The 19,244-nt window shown below is 41.7% G+C and overlaps 87 pseudogenes; all 87 read left to right on the top strand.

Annotated features, from left to right (window-relative positions):
* The first annotated feature begins 48 nt into the window (after window positions 1-48).
* On the top strand, window positions 49-167 carry LOC142699553 (5S ribosomal RNA; annotated as a pseudogene).
* A 67-nt stretch (window positions 168-234) lies between these two features.
* LOC142699644 (5S ribosomal RNA) lies at window positions 235-353 on the top strand (annotated as a pseudogene).
* Window positions 354-420: 67 nt separating this feature from the next.
* On the top strand, window positions 421-539 carry LOC142699610 (5S ribosomal RNA; annotated as a pseudogene).
* Window positions 540-606: 67 nt separating this feature from the next.
* LOC142699608 (5S ribosomal RNA) lies at window positions 607-725 on the top strand (annotated as a pseudogene).
* Window positions 726-792: 67 nt separating this feature from the next.
* LOC142699526 (5S ribosomal RNA) lies at window positions 793-911 on the top strand (annotated as a pseudogene).
* Window positions 912-978: 67 nt separating this feature from the next.
* Window positions 979-1,097, top strand: LOC142699562 (5S ribosomal RNA; annotated as a pseudogene).
* Window positions 1,098-1,164: 67 nt separating this feature from the next.
* On the top strand, window positions 1,165-1,283 carry LOC142699568 (5S ribosomal RNA; annotated as a pseudogene).
* Window positions 1,284-1,350: 67 nt separating this feature from the next.
* On the top strand, window positions 1,351-1,469 carry LOC142699584 (5S ribosomal RNA; annotated as a pseudogene).
* A 67-nt stretch (window positions 1,470-1,536) lies between these two features.
* LOC142699634 (5S ribosomal RNA) lies at window positions 1,537-1,655 on the top strand (annotated as a pseudogene).
* A 67-nt stretch (window positions 1,656-1,722) lies between these two features.
* Window positions 1,723-1,841, top strand: LOC142699577 (5S ribosomal RNA; annotated as a pseudogene).
* Window positions 1,842-1,908: 67 nt separating this feature from the next.
* On the top strand, window positions 1,909-2,027 carry LOC142699539 (5S ribosomal RNA; annotated as a pseudogene).
* Window positions 2,028-2,280: 253 nt separating this feature from the next.
* On the top strand, window positions 2,281-2,399 carry LOC142699521 (5S ribosomal RNA; annotated as a pseudogene).
* Window positions 2,400-2,466: 67 nt separating this feature from the next.
* Window positions 2,467-2,585, top strand: LOC142699569 (5S ribosomal RNA; annotated as a pseudogene).
* Window positions 2,586-2,652: 67 nt separating this feature from the next.
* LOC142699704 (5S ribosomal RNA) lies at window positions 2,653-2,771 on the top strand (annotated as a pseudogene).
* A 67-nt stretch (window positions 2,772-2,838) lies between these two features.
* On the top strand, window positions 2,839-2,957 carry LOC142699680 (5S ribosomal RNA; annotated as a pseudogene).
* A 67-nt stretch (window positions 2,958-3,024) lies between these two features.
* On the top strand, window positions 3,025-3,143 carry LOC142699545 (5S ribosomal RNA; annotated as a pseudogene).
* A 67-nt stretch (window positions 3,144-3,210) lies between these two features.
* LOC142699561 (5S ribosomal RNA) lies at window positions 3,211-3,329 on the top strand (annotated as a pseudogene).
* Window positions 3,330-3,396: 67 nt separating this feature from the next.
* LOC142699580 (5S ribosomal RNA) lies at window positions 3,397-3,515 on the top strand (annotated as a pseudogene).
* A 253-nt stretch (window positions 3,516-3,768) lies between these two features.
* On the top strand, window positions 3,769-3,887 carry LOC142699511 (5S ribosomal RNA; annotated as a pseudogene).
* A 67-nt stretch (window positions 3,888-3,954) lies between these two features.
* On the top strand, window positions 3,955-4,073 carry LOC142699673 (5S ribosomal RNA; annotated as a pseudogene).
* Window positions 4,074-4,140: 67 nt separating this feature from the next.
* Window positions 4,141-4,259, top strand: LOC142699538 (5S ribosomal RNA; annotated as a pseudogene).
* Window positions 4,260-4,326: 67 nt separating this feature from the next.
* Window positions 4,327-4,445, top strand: LOC142699679 (5S ribosomal RNA; annotated as a pseudogene).
* A 67-nt stretch (window positions 4,446-4,512) lies between these two features.
* LOC142699544 (5S ribosomal RNA) lies at window positions 4,513-4,631 on the top strand (annotated as a pseudogene).
* A 67-nt stretch (window positions 4,632-4,698) lies between these two features.
* Window positions 4,699-4,817, top strand: LOC142699602 (5S ribosomal RNA; annotated as a pseudogene).
* A 253-nt stretch (window positions 4,818-5,070) lies between these two features.
* On the top strand, window positions 5,071-5,189 carry LOC142699510 (5S ribosomal RNA; annotated as a pseudogene).
* Window positions 5,190-5,256: 67 nt separating this feature from the next.
* On the top strand, window positions 5,257-5,375 carry LOC142699575 (5S ribosomal RNA; annotated as a pseudogene).
* A 67-nt stretch (window positions 5,376-5,442) lies between these two features.
* Window positions 5,443-5,561, top strand: LOC142699537 (5S ribosomal RNA; annotated as a pseudogene).
* Window positions 5,562-5,628: 67 nt separating this feature from the next.
* On the top strand, window positions 5,629-5,747 carry LOC142699678 (5S ribosomal RNA; annotated as a pseudogene).
* A 67-nt stretch (window positions 5,748-5,814) lies between these two features.
* On the top strand, window positions 5,815-5,933 carry LOC142699542 (5S ribosomal RNA; annotated as a pseudogene).
* Window positions 5,934-6,000: 67 nt separating this feature from the next.
* Window positions 6,001-6,119, top strand: LOC142699560 (5S ribosomal RNA; annotated as a pseudogene).
* A 67-nt stretch (window positions 6,120-6,186) lies between these two features.
* On the top strand, window positions 6,187-6,305 carry LOC142699579 (5S ribosomal RNA; annotated as a pseudogene).
* Window positions 6,306-6,558: 253 nt separating this feature from the next.
* Window positions 6,559-6,677, top strand: LOC142699726 (5S ribosomal RNA; annotated as a pseudogene).
* A 67-nt stretch (window positions 6,678-6,744) lies between these two features.
* Window positions 6,745-6,863, top strand: LOC142699563 (5S ribosomal RNA; annotated as a pseudogene).
* A 67-nt stretch (window positions 6,864-6,930) lies between these two features.
* On the top strand, window positions 6,931-7,049 carry LOC142699536 (5S ribosomal RNA; annotated as a pseudogene).
* Window positions 7,050-7,116: 67 nt separating this feature from the next.
* LOC142699599 (5S ribosomal RNA) lies at window positions 7,117-7,235 on the top strand (annotated as a pseudogene).
* Window positions 7,236-7,302: 67 nt separating this feature from the next.
* Window positions 7,303-7,421, top strand: LOC142699663 (5S ribosomal RNA; annotated as a pseudogene).
* Window positions 7,422-7,488: 67 nt separating this feature from the next.
* Window positions 7,489-7,607, top strand: LOC142699606 (5S ribosomal RNA; annotated as a pseudogene).
* Window positions 7,608-7,674: 67 nt separating this feature from the next.
* Window positions 7,675-7,793, top strand: LOC142699547 (5S ribosomal RNA; annotated as a pseudogene).
* A 67-nt stretch (window positions 7,794-7,860) lies between these two features.
* Window positions 7,861-7,979, top strand: LOC142699684 (5S ribosomal RNA; annotated as a pseudogene).
* A 67-nt stretch (window positions 7,980-8,046) lies between these two features.
* On the top strand, window positions 8,047-8,165 carry LOC142699618 (5S ribosomal RNA; annotated as a pseudogene).
* Window positions 8,166-8,232: 67 nt separating this feature from the next.
* On the top strand, window positions 8,233-8,351 carry LOC142699593 (5S ribosomal RNA; annotated as a pseudogene).
* Window positions 8,352-8,418: 67 nt separating this feature from the next.
* Window positions 8,419-8,537, top strand: LOC142699571 (5S ribosomal RNA; annotated as a pseudogene).
* Window positions 8,538-8,976: 439 nt separating this feature from the next.
* On the top strand, window positions 8,977-9,095 carry LOC142699712 (5S ribosomal RNA; annotated as a pseudogene).
* A 67-nt stretch (window positions 9,096-9,162) lies between these two features.
* On the top strand, window positions 9,163-9,281 carry LOC142699638 (5S ribosomal RNA; annotated as a pseudogene).
* A 67-nt stretch (window positions 9,282-9,348) lies between these two features.
* On the top strand, window positions 9,349-9,467 carry LOC142699529 (5S ribosomal RNA; annotated as a pseudogene).
* Window positions 9,468-9,534: 67 nt separating this feature from the next.
* Window positions 9,535-9,653, top strand: LOC142699694 (5S ribosomal RNA; annotated as a pseudogene).
* Window positions 9,654-9,720: 67 nt separating this feature from the next.
* Window positions 9,721-9,839, top strand: LOC142699655 (5S ribosomal RNA; annotated as a pseudogene).
* Window positions 9,840-10,092: 253 nt separating this feature from the next.
* On the top strand, window positions 10,093-10,211 carry LOC142699524 (5S ribosomal RNA; annotated as a pseudogene).
* Window positions 10,212-10,278: 67 nt separating this feature from the next.
* LOC142699654 (5S ribosomal RNA) lies at window positions 10,279-10,397 on the top strand (annotated as a pseudogene).
* A 70-nt stretch (window positions 10,398-10,467) lies between these two features.
* LOC142699596 (5S ribosomal RNA) lies at window positions 10,468-10,586 on the top strand (annotated as a pseudogene).
* A 67-nt stretch (window positions 10,587-10,653) lies between these two features.
* Window positions 10,654-10,772, top strand: LOC142699683 (5S ribosomal RNA; annotated as a pseudogene).
* Window positions 10,773-10,839: 67 nt separating this feature from the next.
* Window positions 10,840-10,958, top strand: LOC142699603 (5S ribosomal RNA; annotated as a pseudogene).
* A 67-nt stretch (window positions 10,959-11,025) lies between these two features.
* LOC142699666 (5S ribosomal RNA) lies at window positions 11,026-11,144 on the top strand (annotated as a pseudogene).
* A 67-nt stretch (window positions 11,145-11,211) lies between these two features.
* On the top strand, window positions 11,212-11,330 carry LOC142699672 (5S ribosomal RNA; annotated as a pseudogene).
* A 67-nt stretch (window positions 11,331-11,397) lies between these two features.
* Window positions 11,398-11,516, top strand: LOC142699688 (5S ribosomal RNA; annotated as a pseudogene).
* A 67-nt stretch (window positions 11,517-11,583) lies between these two features.
* LOC142699721 (5S ribosomal RNA) lies at window positions 11,584-11,702 on the top strand (annotated as a pseudogene).
* A 67-nt stretch (window positions 11,703-11,769) lies between these two features.
* LOC142699668 (5S ribosomal RNA) lies at window positions 11,770-11,888 on the top strand (annotated as a pseudogene).
* Window positions 11,889-11,955: 67 nt separating this feature from the next.
* Window positions 11,956-12,074, top strand: LOC142699641 (5S ribosomal RNA; annotated as a pseudogene).
* Window positions 12,075-12,141: 67 nt separating this feature from the next.
* Window positions 12,142-12,260, top strand: LOC142699670 (5S ribosomal RNA; annotated as a pseudogene).
* A 253-nt stretch (window positions 12,261-12,513) lies between these two features.
* LOC142699551 (5S ribosomal RNA) lies at window positions 12,514-12,632 on the top strand (annotated as a pseudogene).
* A 253-nt stretch (window positions 12,633-12,885) lies between these two features.
* On the top strand, window positions 12,886-13,004 carry LOC142699540 (5S ribosomal RNA; annotated as a pseudogene).
* A 67-nt stretch (window positions 13,005-13,071) lies between these two features.
* LOC142699687 (5S ribosomal RNA) lies at window positions 13,072-13,190 on the top strand (annotated as a pseudogene).
* A 67-nt stretch (window positions 13,191-13,257) lies between these two features.
* LOC142699628 (5S ribosomal RNA) lies at window positions 13,258-13,376 on the top strand (annotated as a pseudogene).
* Window positions 13,377-13,443: 67 nt separating this feature from the next.
* On the top strand, window positions 13,444-13,562 carry LOC142699611 (5S ribosomal RNA; annotated as a pseudogene).
* Window positions 13,563-13,629: 67 nt separating this feature from the next.
* LOC142699591 (5S ribosomal RNA) lies at window positions 13,630-13,748 on the top strand (annotated as a pseudogene).
* Window positions 13,749-13,815: 67 nt separating this feature from the next.
* LOC142699512 (5S ribosomal RNA) lies at window positions 13,816-13,934 on the top strand (annotated as a pseudogene).
* Window positions 13,935-14,001: 67 nt separating this feature from the next.
* On the top strand, window positions 14,002-14,120 carry LOC142699556 (5S ribosomal RNA; annotated as a pseudogene).
* Window positions 14,121-14,187: 67 nt separating this feature from the next.
* LOC142699574 (5S ribosomal RNA) lies at window positions 14,188-14,306 on the top strand (annotated as a pseudogene).
* Window positions 14,307-14,373: 67 nt separating this feature from the next.
* Window positions 14,374-14,492, top strand: LOC142699661 (5S ribosomal RNA; annotated as a pseudogene).
* A 67-nt stretch (window positions 14,493-14,559) lies between these two features.
* Window positions 14,560-14,678, top strand: LOC142699677 (5S ribosomal RNA; annotated as a pseudogene).
* A 67-nt stretch (window positions 14,679-14,745) lies between these two features.
* On the top strand, window positions 14,746-14,864 carry LOC142699645 (5S ribosomal RNA; annotated as a pseudogene).
* Window positions 14,865-14,931: 67 nt separating this feature from the next.
* LOC142699597 (5S ribosomal RNA) lies at window positions 14,932-15,050 on the top strand (annotated as a pseudogene).
* A 429-nt stretch (window positions 15,051-15,479) lies between these two features.
* Window positions 15,480-15,598, top strand: LOC142699616 (5S ribosomal RNA; annotated as a pseudogene).
* Window positions 15,599-15,851: 253 nt separating this feature from the next.
* Window positions 15,852-15,970, top strand: LOC142699649 (5S ribosomal RNA; annotated as a pseudogene).
* A 67-nt stretch (window positions 15,971-16,037) lies between these two features.
* Window positions 16,038-16,156, top strand: LOC142699555 (5S ribosomal RNA; annotated as a pseudogene).
* A 67-nt stretch (window positions 16,157-16,223) lies between these two features.
* On the top strand, window positions 16,224-16,342 carry LOC142699703 (5S ribosomal RNA; annotated as a pseudogene).
* Window positions 16,343-16,398: 56 nt separating this feature from the next.
* Window positions 16,399-16,517, top strand: LOC142699682 (5S ribosomal RNA; annotated as a pseudogene).
* A 439-nt stretch (window positions 16,518-16,956) lies between these two features.
* On the top strand, window positions 16,957-17,075 carry LOC142699513 (5S ribosomal RNA; annotated as a pseudogene).
* A 67-nt stretch (window positions 17,076-17,142) lies between these two features.
* Window positions 17,143-17,261, top strand: LOC142699541 (5S ribosomal RNA; annotated as a pseudogene).
* Window positions 17,262-17,328: 67 nt separating this feature from the next.
* Window positions 17,329-17,447, top strand: LOC142699637 (5S ribosomal RNA; annotated as a pseudogene).
* A 253-nt stretch (window positions 17,448-17,700) lies between these two features.
* LOC142699572 (5S ribosomal RNA) lies at window positions 17,701-17,819 on the top strand (annotated as a pseudogene).
* Window positions 17,820-17,886: 67 nt separating this feature from the next.
* On the top strand, window positions 17,887-18,005 carry LOC142699665 (5S ribosomal RNA; annotated as a pseudogene).
* Window positions 18,006-18,258: 253 nt separating this feature from the next.
* LOC142699624 (5S ribosomal RNA) lies at window positions 18,259-18,377 on the top strand (annotated as a pseudogene).
* Window positions 18,378-18,444: 67 nt separating this feature from the next.
* On the top strand, window positions 18,445-18,563 carry LOC142699705 (5S ribosomal RNA; annotated as a pseudogene).
* A 67-nt stretch (window positions 18,564-18,630) lies between these two features.
* LOC142699559 (5S ribosomal RNA) lies at window positions 18,631-18,749 on the top strand (annotated as a pseudogene).
* A 67-nt stretch (window positions 18,750-18,816) lies between these two features.
* Window positions 18,817-18,935, top strand: LOC142699627 (5S ribosomal RNA; annotated as a pseudogene).
* A 67-nt stretch (window positions 18,936-19,002) lies between these two features.
* Window positions 19,003-19,121, top strand: LOC142699573 (5S ribosomal RNA; annotated as a pseudogene).
* Window positions 19,122-19,244: the final 123 nt, after the last annotated feature.

Raw genomic sequence — 19,244 nt, 5'->3', positions numbered from 1 at the left:
TTTTGTTTCACAATCGATTAAAAAGGACTATGGATTAAAGCATTTAATGTCAATGGCCATTCTAAGCTGAATGTGCCTGCTCTCGTCAGATCGCAGAAGTTACACAGCTTAAGGCCTCGCTAGTACCAGTGTGGGAGACTGTCTGGGAATCCGTGGTGCGGTTGAATTTTTATTATGTCGTTTAGATTTTGTTTCACAATCGATTAAAAAGGACTATGGATTAAAGCATTTAATGTCAATCACCATTCTAAGCTGAATGTCCCTGCTCTCGTCAGATCGCAGAAGTTACACAGCTTAAGGACTCGCTAGTACCAGTGTGGGAGACTGTCTGGGAATCCGAGGTGCGGTTGACTTTTTATTATGTCGTTTAGATTTTTTTTCACAATCGATTAAAAAGGACTATGTATTAAAGCATTTAGTGTCAATGGCCATTCTAAGCTGAATGTCCCTGCTCTCGTCAGATCGCAGAAGTTACACAGCTTAAGGCCTCGCTAGTACCAGTGTGGGAGACTGTCTGGGAATCTGTGGTGCGGTTGAATTTTTATTATGTCGTTTAGATTTTGTTTCACAATCGATTAAAAAGGACTATGGATTAAAGCATTTAATGGCAATGGCCATTCTAAGCTGAATGTCCCTGCTCTCGTCAGATCGCAGAAGTTACACAGCTTAAGGCCTTGCTAGTACCAGTGTGGGAGACTGTCTGGGAATCCGTGGTGCGGTTGACTTTTTATTATGTTGTTTAGATTTTGTTTCACAATCGATTAAAAAGGACTATGGATTAAAGCATTTAATGTCAATGGCCATTCTAAGCTGAATGTACCTGCTCTCGTCAGACCGCAGAAGTTACACAGCTTAAGGCCTCGCTAGTACCAGTGTGGGAGACTGTCTGGGAATCCGTGGTGCGGTTGACTTTTTATTATGTCGTTTAGATTTTGTTTCACAATCGATTAAAAAGGACTATGGATTAAAGCATTTAATGACAATGGCCATTCTAAGCTGAATGTCCCTGCTCTCGTCAGATCGCAGAAGTTACACAGCTTAAGGCCTCGCTAGTACCAGTGTGGGAGACTGTCTGGGAATCCGTGGTGCGGTTGACTTTTTATTATGTCGTTTAGATTTTGTTTCACAATCGATTAAAAAGGACTATGGATTAAAGCATTTAATGTCAAAGGCCATTCTAAGCTGAATGTGCCTGCTCTCGTCAGATCGCAGAAGTTACACAGCTTAAGGCCTCGCTAGTACCAGTGTGGGAGACTGTCTGGGAATCCGTGGTGCGGTTGACTTTTTATTATGTCGTTTAGATTTTGTTTCACAATAGATTAAATAGGACTATGGATTAAAGCATTTAACGTCAATGGCCATTCTGAGCTGAATGTCCCTGCTCTCGTCAGATCGCAGAAGTTACACAGCTTAAGGCCTCGCTAGTACCATTGTGGGAGACTGTCTGGGAATCCGTGGTGCGGTTGCCTTTTTATTATGTCGTTTAGATTTTGTTTCACAATCGATTAAAAAGGACTATGGATTAAAGCATTAAATGTCAATGGCCATTCTAAGCTGAATGTGCCTGCTCTCGTCAGATCGCAGAAGTTACACAGCTTAAGGCCTCGCTAGTACCAGTGTGGGAGACTGTCTGTAAATCCGTGGTGCGGTTGACTTTTTATTATGTCGTTTAGATTTTGTTTCACAATCGATTAAAAAGGACTATGGATTAAAGCATTTAATGTCAATGGCTATTCTAAGCTGAATGTGCCTGCTCTCGTCAGGTCGCAGAAGTTACACAGCTTAAGGCCTCGCTAGTACCAGTGTGGGAGACTGTCTGGGAATCCGTGGTGCGGTTGACTTTTTATTATGTCGTTTAGATTTTGTTTCACAATAGATTAAATAGGACTATGGATTAAAGCATTTAACGTCAATGGCCATTCTAAGCTGAATGTCCCTGCTCTCGTCAGAACGCAGAAATTACACAGCTTAAGGCCTCGCTAGTACCAGTGTGGGAGACTGTCTGGGAATCCGAGGTGCGGTTGACTTTTTATTATGTCGTTTAGATTTTGTTTCACAATCAATTAAAAAGGACTATGGATTAAAGCATTTAATGTCAATGTCCATTCTAAGCTGAATGTACCTGCTCTCGTCAGATCGCAGAAGTTACACAGCTTAAGTCCTTGCTAGTACCAGTGTGGGAGACTGTCTGGGAATCCGTGGTGCGGTTTACTTTTTATTATGTCGTTTAGATTTTGTTTCACAATAGATTAAATAGGACTATGGATTAAAGCATTTAATGTCAATGGCCATTCTAAGCTGAATGTGCCTGCTCTTGTCAGAACGCAGAAGTTACACAGCTTAAGGCCTCGCTAGTACCAGTGTGGGAGACTGTCTGGGAATCCGTGGTGCGGTTGACTTTTTATTATGTTGTTTAGATTTTGTTTCACAATAGATTAAATAGGACTATGGATTAAGGCTTTTAATGTCAATGGCCATTCTAAGCTGAATGTGCCTGCTCTCGTCAGATCGCAGAAGTTACACAGCTTAAGGCCTCGCTAATACCAGTGTGGGAGACTGTCTGGGAATCCGTGGTGCGGTTGACTTTTTATTATGTTGTTTAGATTTTGTTTCACAATAGATTAAATAGGACTATGGATTAAGGCTTTTAATGGCAATGGCCATTCTAAGCTGAATGTGCCTGCTCTCGTCAGATCGCAGAAGTTACGCAGCTTAAGGCCTCGTTAGTACCAGTGTGGGAGACTGTCTGGGAATCCGTGGTGCGGTTGACTTTTTATTATGTCGTTTAGATTTTGTTTCACAATCGATTAAAAAGGACTATGGATTAAAGCATTTAATGTCAATGGCCATTCTAAGCTGAATGTGCCTGCTCTCGTTAGATTGCAGAAGTTACACAGCTTAACGCCTCGCTAGTACCAGTGTGGGAGACTGTCTGGGAATCCGTGGTGCGGTTGACTTTTTATTATGTTGTTTAGATTTTGTTTCACAATCGATTAAAAAGGACTATGGATTAAAGCATTTATTGTCAATGGCCATTCTAAGCCGAATGTGCCTGCTCTCGTCAGATCGCAGAAGTTACACAGCTTAAGGCCTCGCTAGTACCAGTGTGGGAGACTGTCTGGGAATCCGTGGTGCGGTTGACTTTTTATTATGTCGTTTAGATTTTGTTTCACAATCGATTAAAGAGGACTATGGATTAAAACATTTAATGTCAATGGCCATTCTAAGCTGAATGTGCCTGCTCTCGTCAGATCGCAGAAGTTACACAGCTTAAGTCCTCGCTAGTACCAGTGTGGGAGACTGTCTGGGAATCCGTGGTGCGGTTGACTTTTTATTATGTCGTTTAGATTTTGTTTCACAATAGATTAAATAGGACTATGGATTAAAGCATTTAATGTCAATGGCCATTCTAAGCTGAATGTGCCTGCTCTCGTCAGAACGCAGAAGTTACACAGCTTAAGGCCTCGCTAGTACCAGCGTTGGAGACTGTCTGGGAATCCGTGGTGCGGTTGAATTTTTATTATGTCGTTTAGATTTTGTTTCACAATCGATTAAAAAGGACTATGGATTAAAGCATTTAATGCCAATGGCCATTCTAAGCTGAATGTCCCTGCTCTCGTCAGATCGCAGAAGTTACACAGCTTAAGGCCTCGCTAGTACCAGTGTGTGAGACTGTCTGGGAATCGGTGGTGCGGTTGACTTTTAATTATGTTGTTTAGATTTTGTTTCACAATAGATTAAATAGGACTATGGATTAAGGCTTTTAATGTCAATGGCCATTCTAAGCTGAATGTGCCTGCTCTCGTCAGATCGCAGAAGTTACACAGCTTAAGGCCTCGCTAGTACCAGTGTGGGAGACTGTCTGGGAATCCGTGGTGTGGTTGACTTTTTATTATGTCGTTTAGATTTTGTTTCACAATCGATTAAAAAGGACTATGGATTAAAGCATTTAATGTCAATGGCCATTCTAAGCTGAATGTGCCTGCTCTCGTCAGATCGCAGAAGTTACACAGCTTAAGGCCTCGCTAGTACCAGTGTGGGAGACTGTCTGGGAATCCGTGGTGCGGTTGACTTTTTATTATGTCGTTTAGATTTTGTTTCACAATAGATTAAATAGGACTATGGATTAAAGCATTTAATGTCAATGGCTATTCTAAGCTGAATGTCCCTGCTCTCGTCGGAACGCAGAAATTACACAGCTTAAGGCCTCGCTAGTACCAGTGTGGGAGACTGTCTGGGAATCCGAGGTGCGGTTGACTTTTTATTATGTCGTTTAGATTTTGTTTCACAATCGATTAAAAAGGACTATGGATTAAAGCATTTAATGTCAATGGCCATTCTAAGCTGAATGTGCCTGCTCTCGTTAGATTGCAGAAGTTACACAGCTTAACGCCTCGCTAGTACCAGTGTGGGAGACTGTCTGGGAATCCGTGGTGCGGTTGACTTTTTATTATGTTGTTTAGATTTTGTTTCACAATCGATTAAAAAGGACTATGGATTAAAGCATTTATTGTCAATGGCCATTCTAAGCCGAATGTGCCTGCTCTCGTCAGATCGCAGAAGTTACACAGCTTAAGGCCTCGCTAGTACCAGTGTGGGAGACTGTCTGGGAATCCGTGGTGCGGTTGACTTTTTATTATGTCGTTTAGATTTTGTTTCACAATCGATTAAAGAGGACTATGGATTAAAACATTTAATGTCAATGGCCATTCTAAGCTGAATGTGCCTGCTCTCGTCAGATCGCAGAAGTTACACAGCTTAAGGCCTCGCTAGTACCAGCGTTGGAGACTGTCTGGGAATCCGTGGTGCGGTTGAATTTTTATTATGTCGTTTAGATTTTGTTTCACAATCGATTAAAAAGGACTATGGATTAAAGCATTTAATGCCAATGGCCATTCTAAGCTGAATGTCCCTGCTCTCGTCAGATCGCAGAAGTTACACAGCTTAAGGCCTCGCTAGTACCAGTGTGTGAGACTGTCTGGGAATCGGTGGTGCGGTTGACTTTTAATTATGTTGTTTAGATTTTGTTTCACAATAGATTAAATAGGACTATGGATTAAGGCTTTTAATGTCAATGGCCATTCTAAGCTGAATGTGCCTGCTCTCGTCAGATCGCAGAAGTTACACAGCTTAAGGCCTCGCTAGTACCAGTGTGGGAGACTGTCTGGGAATCCGTGGTGTGGTTGACTTTTTATTATGTCGTTTAGATTTTGTTTCACAATCGATTAAAAAGGACTATGGATTAAAGCATTTAATGTCAATGGCCATTCTAAGCTGAATGTGCCTGCTCTCGTCAGATCGCAGAAGTTACACAGCTTAAGGCCTCGCTAGTACCAGTGTGGGAGACTGTCTGGGAATCCGTGGTGCGGTTGACTTTTTATTATGTCGTTTAGATTTTGTTTCACAATAGATTAAATAGGACTATGGATTAAAGCATTTAACGTCAATGGCTATTCTAAGCTGAATGTCCCTGCTCTCGTCGGAACGCAGAAATTACACAGCTTAAGGCCTCGCTAGTACCAGTGTGGGAGACTGTCTGGGAATCCGAGGTGCGGTTGACTTTTTATTATGTCGTTTAGATTTTGTTTCACAATCGATTAAAAAGGACTATGGATTAAAGCATTTAATGTCAATGGCCATTCTAAGCTGAATGTGCCTGCTCTCGTTAGATTGCAGAAGTTACACAGCTTAACGCCTCGCTAGTACCAGTGTGGGAGACTGTCTGGGAATCCGTGGTGCGGTTGACTTTTTATTATGTTGTTTAGATTTTGTTTCACAATCGATTAAAAAGGACTATGGATTAAAGCATTTATTGTCAATGGCCATTCTAAGCCGAATGTGCCTGCTCTCGTCAGATCGCAGAAGTTACACAGCTTAAGGCCTCGCTAGTACCAGTGTGGGAGACTGTCTGGGAATCCGTGGTGCGGTTGACTTTTTATTATGTCGTTTAGATTTTGTTTCACAATCGATTAAAGAGGACTATGGATTAAAACATTTAATGTCAATGGCCATTCTAAGCTGAATGTGCCTGCTCTCGTCAGATCGCAGAAGTTACACAGCTTAAGTCCTCGCTAGTACCAGTGTGGGAGACTGTCTGGGAATCCGTGGTGCGGTTGACTTTTTATTATGTCGTTTAGATTTTGTTTCACAATAGATTAAATAGGACTATGGATTAAAGCATTTAATGTCAATGGCCATTCTAAGCTGAATGTGCCTGCTCTCGTCAGAACGCAGAAGTTACACAGCTTAAGGCCTCGCTAGTACCAGCGTTGGAGACTGTCTGGGAATCCGTGGTGCGGTTGAATTTTTATTATGTCGTTTAGATTTTGTTTCACAATCGATTAAAAAGGACTATGGATTAAAGCATTTAATGCCAATGGCCATTCTAAGCTGAATGTCCCTGCTCTCGTCAGATCGCAGAAGTTACACAGCTTAAGGCCTCGCTAGTACCAGTGTGTGAGACTGTCTGGGAATCGGTGGTGCGGTTGACTTTTAATTATGTTGTTTAGATTTTGTTTCACAATAGATTAAATAGGACTATGGATTAAGGCTTTTAATGTCAATGGCCATTCTAAGCTGAATGTGCCTGCTCTCGTCAGATCGCAGAAGTTACACAGCTTAAGGCCTCGCTAGTACCAGTGTGGGAGACTGTCTGGGAATCCGTGGTGTGGTTGACTTTTTATTATGTCGTTTAGATTTTGTTTCACAATCGATTAAAAAGGACTATGGATTAAAGCATTTAATGTCAATGGCCATTCTAAGCTGAATGTGCCTGCTCTCGTCAGATCGCAGAAGTTACACAGCTTAAGGCCTCGCTAGTACCAGTGTGGGAGACTGTCTGGGAATCCGTGGTGCGGTTGACTTTTTATTATGTCGTTTAGATTTTGTTTCACAATAGATTAAATAGGACTATGGATTAAAGCATTTAACGTCAATGGCTATTCTAAGCTGAATGTCCCTGCTCTCGTCGGAACGCAGAAATTACACAGCTTAAGGCCTCGCTAGTACCAGTGTGGGAGACTGTCTGGGAATCCGAGGTGCGGTTGACTTTTTATTATGTCGTTTAGATTTTGTTTCACAATCAATTAAAAAGGACTATGGATTAAAGCATTTAATGTCAATGGCCATTCTAAGCTGAATGTGCCTGCTCTCGTCAGATCGCAGAAGTTACACAGCTTAAGGCCTTGCTAGTACCAGTGTGGGAGACTGTCTGGGAATCCGTGGTGCGGTTGAATTTTTATTATGTAGTTTAGATTTTGTTTCACAATCGATTAAAAAGGACTATGGATTAAAGCATTTATTGTCAATGGCCATTCTAAGCCGAATGTGCCTGCTCTCGTCAGATCGCAGAAGTTACACAGCTTAAGGCCTCGCTAGTACCAGTGTGGGAGAATGTCTGGGAATCCGTGGTGCGGTTGACTTTTTATTATGTCGTTTAGATTTTGTTTCACAGTCGATTAAAGAGGACTATGGATTAAAGCATTTAATGTCAATGGCCATTCTAAGCTGAATGTGCCTGCCCTCATCAGATTGCAGAAGTTACACAGCTTAAGGCCTCGCTAGTACCAGTGTGGGAGACTGTCTGGGAATCCGTGGTGCGGTTGACTTTTTATTATGTCGTTTAGATTTTGTTTCACAATAGATTAAATAGGACTATGGATTAAAGCATTTAATGTCAATGGCCATTCTAAGCTGAATGTGCCTGCTCTCATCAGAACGCAGAAGTTACACAGCTTAAGGCCTCGCTAGTACCAGCGTTGGAGACTGTCTGGGAATCCGTGGTGCGGTTGAATTTTTATTATGTCGTTTAGATTTTGTTTCACAATCGATTAAAAAGGACTATGGATTAAAGCATTTAATGTCAATGGCCATTCTAAGCTGAATGTCCCTGCTCTCGTCAGATCGCAGAAGTTACACAGCTTAAGGCCTCGCTAGTACCAGTGTGTGAGACTGTCTGGGAATCCGTGGTGCGGTTGAGTTTTAATTATGTTGTTTAGATTTTGTTTCACAATAGATTAAATAGGACTATGGATTAAGGCTTTTAATGTCAATGGCCATTCTAAGCTGAATGTGCCTGCTCTCGTTAGATCGCAGAAGTTACACAGCTTAAGGCCTCGCTAGTACCAGCGTTGGAGACTGTCTGGGAATCCGTGGTGCGGTTGAATTTTTATTATGTCGTTTAGATTTTGTTTCACAATCGATTAAAAAGGACTATGGATTAAAGCATTTAACGTCAATGGCCATTCTAAGCTGAATGTGCCTGCTCTCGTCAGAACGCAGAAGTTACATAGCTTAAGTCCTCGCTAGTACCAGTGTGGGAGACTGTCTGGGAATCCGTGGTGCGGTTGACTTTTTATTATGTTGTTTAGATTTTGTTTCACAATAGATTAAATAGGACTATGGATTAAGGCTTTTAATGTCAATGGCCATTCTAAGCTGAATGTGCCTGCTCTCGTCAGATCGCAGAAGTTACACAGCTTAAGGCCTCGCTACTACCAGTGTGGGAGACTGTCTGGGAATCCGTGGTGCGGTTGACTTTTTATTATGTCGTTTAGATTTTGTTTCACAATCGATTAAAAAGGACTATGGATTAAAGCATTTAATGTCAATGGCCATTCTAAGCTGAATGTGCCTGCTCTCGTTAGATTGCAGACGTTACACAGCTTAACTCATCGCTAGTACCAGTGTGGGTGACTGTCTGGGAATCCGTGGTGCGGTTGACTTTTTATTATGTCGTTTAGATTTTGTTTCACAATAGATTAAATAGGACTATGGATTAAAGCATTTAACGTCAATGGCCATTCTAAGCTGAATGTGCCTGCTCTCGTCAGATCGCAGAAGTTACACAGCTTAAGGCCTCGCTAGTACCAGTGTGGGAGACTGTCTGGGAATCCGTGGAGTGGATGAATTTTTATTATGTCGTTTAGATTTTGTTTCACAATCGATTAAAAAGGACTATGGATTAAAGCATTTAATGTCAATGGCCATTCTAAGCTGAATGTCCCTGCTCTCGTCAGATCGCAGAAGTTACACAGCTTAAGGCCTCGCTAGTACCAGTGTGGGAGACTGTCTGGGAATCCGTGGTGCGGTTGACTTTTTATTATGTCGTTTAGATTTTGTTTCACAATCGATTAAAAAGGACTATGGATTAAAGCATTTAAAGTCAATGGCCATTCTAAGCTGAATGTGCCTGCTCTCGTCAGATCGCAGAAGTTACACAGCTTAAGGCCTCGCTAGTACAAGTGTGGGAGACTGTCTGGGAATCCTTGGTGCGGTTGACTTTTTATTATGTCGTTTAGATTTTGTTTCACAATCGATTAAAAAGGACTATGGATTAAAGCATTTAATGTCAATGGCCATTCTAAGCTGAATGTGCCTGCTCTCGTCAGATCGCAGAAGTTACACAGCTTAAGGCCTCGCTAGTACCAGTGTGGTAGACTGTCTGGGAATCCGTGGTGCGGTTGACTTTTTATTATGTCGTTTAGATTTTGTTTCACAATAGATTAAATAGGACTATGGATTAAAGCATTTAATGTCAATGGCCATTCTAAGCTGAATGTCCCTGCTCTCGTCAGATCGCAGAAGTTATACAGCTTAAGGCCTCGCTAGTACCAGTGTGGGAGACTGTCTGGGAATCCGTGGAGCTGTTGACTTTTTATTATGTCGTTTAGATTTTGTTTCACAATCGATTAAAAAGGACTATGGATTAAAGCATTTAATGTCAATGGCCATTCTAAGCTGAATGTGCCTGCTCTCGTCAGATCGCAGAAGTTACACAGCTTAAGTCCTCGCTAGTACCAGTGTGGGAGACTGTCTGGGAATCCGTGGTGGGGTTGACTTTTTATTATGTTGTTTAGATTTTGTTTCACAATAGATTAAATAGGACTATGGATTAAGGCTTTTAATGTCAATGTCCATTCTAAGCTGAATGTGCCTGCTCTCGTCAGATCGCAGAAGTTACACAGCTTAAGCCCTCGCTAGTACCAGTGTGGGAGATTGTCTGGGAATCCATGGTGCGGTTGAGTTTTTATTATGTCGTTTAGATTTTGTTTCACAATCGATTAAAAAGGACTATGGATTAAAGCATTTAATGTCAATGGCCATTCTAAGCTGAATGTGCCTGCTCTCGTCAGATCGCAGAAGTTACACAGCTTAAGGCCTTGCTAGTACCAGTGTGGGAGACTGTCTGGGAATGCGTGGTGCGGTTGACTTTTTATTATGTCGTTTAGATTTTGTTTCACAATCGATTAAAAAGGACTATGGATTAAAGCATTTAATGTCAATGGCCATTCTAAGCTGAATGTGCCTGCTCTTGTCAGATCGCAGAAGTTACACAGCTTAAGCCCTCGCTAGTACCAGTGTGGGAGACTGTCTGGGAATCCGTGGTGCGGTTGACTTTTTATTATGTCGTTTAGATTTTTTTTTTTCACAATAGATTAAAAAGGACTATGGATTAAAGCATTTAATGTCAATGGCCATTCTAAGCTGAATGTGACTGCTCTCGTCAGATCGCAGAAGTTACACAGCTTAAGGCCTCGCAAGTACCAGTGTGGGAGACTGTCTGGGAATCCGTGGTGCGGTTGACTTTTTATTATGTCGTTTAGATTATGTTTCACAATAGATTAAATAGGACTATGGATTAAAGCATTTAACGTCAATAGCCATTCTAAGCTGAATGTGCCTGCTCTCGTCAGAACGCAGAAGTTACCCAGCTTAACGCCTCCCTAGTACCAGTGTGGGAGACTGTCTGGGAATCCGTGGTGCGGTTGACTTTTTATTATGTCGTTTAGATTTTGTTTCACAATCGATTAAAAAGGACTATGGATTAAAGCATTTAATGTCAATGGCCATTCTAAGCTGAATGTCCCTGCTCTCGTCAATTCGCAGAAGTTACACAGCTTAAGGCCTCGCTAGTACCAGTGTGGGAGACTGTCTGGGAATCCGTGGTGCTGTTGACTTTTTATTATGTCGTTTAGATTTTGTTTCACAATCGATTAAAAAGGACTATGGATTAAAGCAATTAATATCAATGGCCATTCTAAGCTGAATGTGCCTGCTCTCGTCAGATCGCAGAAGTTACACAGCTTAAGGCCTCGCTAGTACCAGTGTGTGAGACTGTCTGGGAATCCGTGGTGCGGTTGAATTTTTATTATGTCGTTTAGATTTTGTTTCACAATCGATTAAAAAGGACTATGGATTAAAACATTTAATGTCAATGGCCACTCTAAGCTGAATGTCCCTTCTCTCGTCAGATCGCAGAAGTTACACAGCTTAAGGCCTCGCTAGTACCAGTGTGGGAGACTGTCTGGGAATCCGTGGTGCGGTTGACTTTTTATTATGTCGTTTAGATTTTGTTTCACAATCGATTAAAAAGGACTATGGATTAAAGCATTTAATGTCAATGGCCATTCTAAGCTGAATGTGCCTGCCCTCGTTAGATCGCAGAAGTTACACAGCTTAACGCCTCGCTAGTACCAGTGTGGGAGACTGTCTGGGAATCCGTGGTGCGGTTGACTTTTTATTATGTCGTTTAGATTTTGTTTCACAATCGATTAAAAAGGACTATGGATTAAAACATTTAATGTCAATGGCCATTCTAAGCTGAATGTGCCTGCTCTCATCAGATCGCAGAAGTTACACAGCTTAAGGCCTCGCTAGTACCAGTGTGGGAGACTGTCTGGGAATCCGTGGTGCGGTTGACTTTTTATTATGTCGTTTAGATTTTGTTTCGCAATAGATTAAATAGGACTATGGATTAAAGCATTTAACGTCAATGGCCATTCTAAGCTGAATGTGCCTGCTCTCGTCAGATCGCAGAAGTTACACAGCTTAAGGACTCGCTAGTACCAGTGTGGGAGACTGTCTGGGAATCCGTGGTGCGGTTGAATTTTTATTATGTCGTTTAGATTTTGTTTCACAATCGATTAAAAAGGACTATGGATTAAAGCATTTAATGTCAATGGCCAGTCTAAACTGAATGTCCCTGCTCTCGTCAGATCGCAGAAGTTACACAGCTTAAGGCCTCGCTAGTACCAGTGTGGGAGACTGTCTGGGAATCCGTGGTGCGGTTGACTTTTTATTATGTTGTTTAGATTTTGTTTCACAATAGATTAAATAGGACTATGGATTAAAGCTTTTAATGTCAATGGCCATTCTAAGCTGAATGTTCCTTCTCTCGTCAGATCGCAGAAGTTACACAGCTTAAGGCCTCGCTAGTACAAGTGTGGGAGACTGTCTGGGAATCCGTGGTGCGGTTGACTTTTTATTATGTCGTTTAGATTTTGTTTCACAATCGATTAAAAAGGACTTTGGATTAAAGCATTTAATGTTAATGGCCATTCTAAGCTGAATGTGCCTGCTCTCGTTAGATCGCAGAAGTTACACAGCTTAACGCCTCCCTAGTACCAGTGTGGGAGACTGTCTGGGAATCCGTGGTGCGGTTGACTTTTTATTATGTTGTTTAGATTTTGTTTCACAATAGATTAAATAGGACTATGGATTAAGGCTTTTAAGGTCAATGGCCATTCTAAGCTGAATGTGCCTGCTCTCGTCAGATCGCAGAAGTTACACAGCTTAAGGCCTCGCTAGTACCAGTGTGGGAGACTGTCTGCGAATCCGTGGTGCTGTTGACTTTTTATTATGTCGTTTAGATTATGTTTCACAATCGATTAAAAAGGACTATGGATTAAAGCATTTAAAGTCAATGGCCATTCTAAGCTGAATGTGCCTGCTCTCGTTAGATCGTAGAAGTTACACAGCTTAACGCCTCGCTAGTACCAGTGTGTGAGACTGTCTGGGAATCCGTGGTGCGGTTGACTATTTATTATGTCGTTTAGATTTTGTTTCACAATAGATTAAATAGGACTATGGATTAAAGCATTTAACGTCAATGGCCATTCTAAGCTGAATGTGCCTGCTCTCGTCCGAACGCAGAAGTTACACAGCTTAAGGCCTCGCTAGTACTAGTGTGGGAGACTGTCTGGGAATCTGTGGTGCGGTTGAGTTTTTATTATGTCGTTTAGATTTTGTTTCACAATCGATTAAAAAGGACTATGGATTAAAGCATTTAATGTCAATGGCCATTCTAAGCTGAATATCCCTGCTCTCGTCAGATCGCAGAAGTTACACAGCTTAACGCCTCGCTAGTACCAGTGTGGGAGACTGTCTGTGAATCCGTGGTGCGGTTGACTTTTTATTATGTCGTTTAGATTTTGTTTCACAATCGATTAAAAAGGACTATGGATTAAAGCATTTAATGTCAATGGCCATTCTAAGCTGAATGTGCCTGCTCTCGTTAGATCGCAGAAGTTACACAGCTTAACGCCTCGCTAGTACCAGTGTGGGAGACTGTCTGGGAATCCGTGGTGCGGTTGACTATTTATTATGTCGTTTAGATTTTGTTTCACAATAGATTAAATTGGACTATGGATTAAAGCATTTACCATCAATGGCCATTCTAAGCTGAATGTGCCTGCTCTCGTCAGATCGCTGAAGTTACACAGCTTAAGGCCTCGCTAGTACCAGTGTGGGAGACTGTCTGGGAATCCGTGGTGCGGTTGAATTTTTATTATGTCGTTTAGATTTTGTTTCACAATCGATTAAAAAGGACTATAGATTAAAGCATTTAATGTCAATGGCCATTCTAAGCTGAATGTCCCTGCTCTTGTCAGATCGCAGAAGTTACACAGCTTAAGGCCTCGCTAGTACCAGTGTGGGAGACTGTCTGGGAATCCGTGGTGCGGTTGACTTTTTATTATGTCGTTTAGATTTTGTTTCACAATCGATTAAAAAGGACTATGGATTAAAGCATTTAATGTCAATGGCCATTCTAAGCTGAATGTGCCTGCTCTCGTCAGATCGCAGAAGTTACACAGCTTAAGGCCTCGCTAGTACCAGTGTGGGAGACTGTCTGGGAATTCGTGGTGCAGTTGCCTTTTTATTATGTCGTTTAGATTTTGTTTCACAATCGATTAAAAAGGACTATGGATTAAATCATTTAATGTCAATGGCCATTCTAAGCTGAATGTGCCTGCTCTCGTCAGATCGCAGAAGTTACACAGCTTAAGGCCTCGCTAGTACCAGTGTGGGAGACTGTCTGGGAATCCGTGGTGCGGTTGAATTTTTATTATGTCGTTTCGATTTTGTTTCACAATCGATTAAAAAGGACTATGGATTAAAGCATTTAATGTCAATGGCCATTCTAAGCTGAATGTCCCTGCTCTCGTCAGATCACAGAAGTTACACAGCTTAAGGCCTCGCTAGTACCAGTATGGGAGACTGTCTGGGAATCCGTGGTGCGGTTGACTGTTTATTATGATGTTTAGATTTTGTTTCACAATAGATTAAATAGGACTATGGATTAAGGCTTTTAATGTCAATGGCCATTCTAAGCTGAATGTGCCTGCTCTCGTCAGATCGCAGAAGTTACACAGCTTAAGGCCTCGCTAGTACCAGTGTGGGAGACTGTCTGGGAATCCGTGGTGCGGTTGACTTTTTATTATGTCGTTTAGATTTTGTTTCACAATAGATTAAATAGGACTATGGATTAAAGCATTTAACGTCAATGGCCATTCTAAGCTGAATGTGCCTGCTCTCGTCAGATCGCAGAAGTTACACAGCTTAAATCCTCGCTAGTACCAGTGTGGGAGACTGTCTGGGAATCCGTGGTGTGGTTGACTTTTTATTATGTCATTTAGATTTTGTTTCACAATAGATTAAATAGGACTATGGATTAAAGCATTTAACGTCAATGGCCATTCTAAGCTGAATGTGCCTGCTCTCGTCACATCGCAGAAGTTACACAGCTTAAGGCCTCGCTAGTACCAGTGTGGGAGACTGTCTGGGAATCCGTGGTGCGGTTGACTTTTTATTATGTCGTTTAGATTTTGTTTCACAATCGATTAAAAAGGACTATGGATTAAAGCATTTAATGTCAATGGCCATTCTAAGCTGAATGTGCCTGCTCTCGTCAGATCGCAGAAGTTACACAGCTTAAGGCCTCGCTAGTACCAGTGTGGGAAACTGTCTGGGAATCCGTGGTGCGGTTGAATTTTTATTATGTCGTTTAGATTTTGTTTCACAATCGATTAAAAAGGACTATGGATTAACGCATTTAATGTCAATGGCCATTCTAAGCTGAATGTCCCCTGCTCTCGTCAGATCGCAGAAATTACACAGCTTAATACCTCGCTAGTACCAGTGTGGGAGACTGTCTGGGAATCTGTGTTGCGGTTGACTTTTTATTATTTTGTTTCACAATAGATTAAATAGGACTATGGATTAAGGCTTTTAATGTCAATGGCCATTCTAAGCTCAATGAGCCTGCTCTCGTCAGATCGCAGAAGTTACACAGCTTAAAGCCTCGCTAGTACCAGTGTGGGAGACTGTCTGGGAATCCGTGGTGCGGTTGTCTTTTTATTATGTCGTTTAGATTTTGTTTCACAATCGATTAAAAAGGACTATGGATTAAAGCATTTAATGTCAATGGCCATTCTAAGCTGAATGTGCCTGCTCTCGTTAGATCGCAGAAGTTACACAGCTTAACGCCTCGCTAGTACCAGTGTGGGAGACTGTCTGGGAATCCGTGGTGCGGTTGACCTTTTATTATGTCGTTTAGATTTTGTTTCACAATAGATTAAATAGGACTATGGATTAAAGCATTTAACGTCAATGGCCATTCAAAGCTGAATGTGCCTGCTCTCGTCAGATCGCAGAAGTTACACAGCTTAAATCCTCGCTAGTACCAGTGTGGGAGACTGTCTGGGAATCCGTGGTGCGGTTGACTTTTTATTATGTCATTTAGATTTTGTTTCACAATAGATTAAATAGGACTATGGATTAAAGCATTTAACGTCAATGGCCATTCTAAGCTGAATGTGCCTGCTCTCGTCAGATCGCAGAAGTTACACAGCTTAAGGCCTCGCTAGTACCAGTGTGGGAGACTGTCTGGGAATCCGTGGTGCGGTTGACTTTTTATTATGTCGTTTAGATTTTGTTTCACAATCGATTAAAAAGGACTATGGATTAAAGCATTTAATGTCAATGGCCATTCTAAGCTGAATGTGCCTGCTCTCGTCAGATCGCAGAAGTTACACAGCTTAAGGCCTCGCTAGTACCAGTGTGGGAGACTGTCTGGGAATCCGTGGTGCGGTTGAATTTTTATTATGTCGTTTAGATTTTGTTTCACAATCGATTAAAAAGGACTATGGATTAAAGCATTTAATGTCAATGGCCATTCTAAGCTGAATGTGCCTGCTCTCGTCAGATCGCAGAAGTTACACAGCTTAAGGCCTCGCTAGTACCAGTGTGGGAGACTGTATGGGAATCCGTGGTGCGGTTGACTTTTTATTATTTTGTTTCACAATAGATTAAATAGGACTATGGATTAAGGCTTTTAATGTCAATGGCCATTCTAAGCTCAATGTGCCTGCTCTCGTCAGATCGCAGAAGTTACACAGCTTAAAGCCTCGCTAGTACCAGTGTGGGAGACTGTCTGGGAATCCGTGGTGCGGTTGTCTTTTTATTATGTCGTTTAGATTTTGTTTCACAATCGATTAAAAAGGACTATGGATTAAAGCATTTAATGTCAATGGCCATTCTAAAATGAATGTTCCTGCTCTCGTTAGATCGCAGAAGTTACACAGCTTAACGCCTCGCTAGTACCAGTGTGGGAGACTGTCTGGGAATCCGTGGTGCGGTTGACTTTTTGTTATGTTGTTTAGATTTTGTTTCGCAATAGATTAAATAGGACTATGGATTAAGACATTTAACGTCAATGGCCATTCTAAGCTGAATGTGCCTGCTCTCGTCAGAGCGCATAAGTTACACAGCTTAAGGCCTCGCTGGTACCAGTGTGGGAGACTGTCTGGGAATCCGTGGTGCGGTTGAATTTTTATTATGTCGTTTAGATTTTGTTTCACAATCGATTAAAAAGGACTATGGATTAAAGCATTTAAAGTCAATGGCCATTCTAAGCTGAATGTCCCTGCTCTCGTCAGATCGCAGAAGTTACACAGCTTAAGGCCTCGCTAGTACCAGTGTGGGAGACTGACTGGGAATCCGTGGTGCGGTTGACTTTTTATTTTGTCGTTTCGATTTTGTTTCACAATAGATTAAATAGGACTATGGATTAAAGCATTTAACGTCAATGGCCATTCTAAGCTGAATGTGCCTGCTCTCGTCAGAACGCAGAAGTTACACAGCTTAAGGCCTCGCTAGTACCAGTGTGGGAGACTGTCTGGGAATCCGTGGTGAGGTTGACTTTTTATTATGTTGTTTAGATTTTGTTTCACAATAGATTAAATAGGACTATGGATTAAGGCTTTTAATGTCAATGGCCATTCTAAGCTGAATGTGCCTGCTCTCGTCAGATCGCAGAAGTTACACAGCTTAAGGCCTCGCTAGTACCAGTGTGGGAGACTGTCTGGGAATCCGTGGTGCGGTTGACTTTTTATTATGTCGTTTAGATTTTGTTTCACAATCGATTAAAAAGGACTATGGATTAAAGCATTTAATGTCAATGGCTATTCTAGGCTGAATGTACCTGCTTTCGTCAGATTGCAGAAGTTACACAGCTTAAGGCCTCGCTAGTACCAGTGTGGGAGACTGTCTGGGAATCCGTGGAGCGGTTGGCTTTTTATTATGTTGTTTAGATTTTGTTTCACAATAGATTAAATAGGACTATGAATTAAGGCTTTTAATGTCAAAAGCCATTCTAAGCTGAATGTGCCTGCTCTCGTCAGATCGCAGAAGTTACACAGCTTAAGGCCTCGCTAGTACCAGTGTGGGAGACTGTCTGGGAATCCGTGGTGCGGTTGACTTTTTATTATGCTGTTTAGATTTTGTTTCACAATAGATTAAATAGGACTATGGATTAAGGCTTTTAATGTCAATGGCCATTCTAAGCTGAATGTGCCTGCTCTCGTCAGATCGCAGAAGTTACACAGCTTAAGGCCTCGCTAGTACCAATGTGGTAGACTGTCTGGGAATCCGTTGTGCAGTTGACTTTTTATTATGTCGTTTAGATTTTGTTTCACAATCGATTAAAAAGGACTATGGATTAAAGCATTTAATGTCAATGGCCTTTCTAAGCTGAATGTGCCTGCTCTCGTTAGATTGCAGAAGTTACACAGCTTAATGCCTCGCTAGTACCAGTGTGGTAGACTGTCTGGGAATCCGTGGTGCGGTTGAATTTTTAATATGTCGTTTAGATTTTGTTTCACAATCGATTAAAAAGGACTATGGATTAAAGCATTTAATGTCAATGGCCATTCTAAGCTGAATGTGCCTGCTCTCGTCAGATCGCAGAAGTTACACAGCTTAAGGCCTCGCTAGTACCAGTGTGGGAGACTGTCTGGGAATCCGTGGTGCGGTTGACTTTTTATTATGTCGTTTAGATTTTGTTTCACAATCGATTAAAAAGGACTATGGATTAAAGCATTTAATGTCAATGGCCATTCTAAGCTGAATGTGCCTGCTCTCGTCAGATCGCAGAAGTTACACAGCTTAAGGCCTCACTAGTACCAGTGTGGGAGACTGTCTGGGAATCCGTGGTGCGGTTGACTTTTTATTATGTCGTTTAGATTTTGTTTCACAATAGATTAAATAGGACTATGGATTAAAGCATTTAACGTCAATGGCCATTCTAAGCTGAATGTGCCTGCTCTCGTCAGATCGCAGAAGTTACACAGCTTAAGGCCTCGCTAGTACCAATGTGGGTGACTGTCTGGGAATCCGTGGTGCGGTTGAATTTTTATTATGTCGTTTAGATTTTGTTTCACAATCGATTAAAAAGGACTATGGATTAAAGCATTTAATGTCAATGGCCATTCTAAGCTGAATGTGCCTGCTCTCGTCAGATCGCAGAAGTTACACAGCTTAAGGCCTTGCTAGTACCAGTGTGGGAGACTGTCTGGGAATCCGTGGTGCGGTTTTCTTTTTATTATGTTGTTTAGATTTTGTTTCACAATAGATTAAATAGGACTATGGATTAAGGCTTTTAATGTCAATGGCCATTCTAAGCTGAATGTGCCTGCTCTCGTCAGATCGCAGAAGTTACACAGCTTAAGGCCTCGCTAGTACCAGTGTGGGAGACTGTCTGGGTATCCGTGGTGCAGTTGACTTTTTATTATGTCGTTTAGATTTTGTTTCACAATCGATTAAAAAGGACTATGGATTAAAGCATTTAATGTCAATGGCCATTCTAAGCTGAATGTCCCTGCTCTCGTCAGATCGCTGAAGTTTCA

Source organism: Rhinoderma darwinii, unplaced genomic scaffold (assembly GCF_050947455.1).
Source record: "Rhinoderma darwinii isolate aRhiDar2 unplaced genomic scaffold, aRhiDar2.hap1 Scaffold_1609, whole genome shotgun sequence".
Lineage (NCBI taxonomy): Eukaryota > Metazoa > Chordata > Amphibia > Anura > Rhinodermatidae > Rhinoderma > Rhinoderma darwinii.
This window is presented reverse-complemented; position numbering and strand designations above follow the sequence as displayed.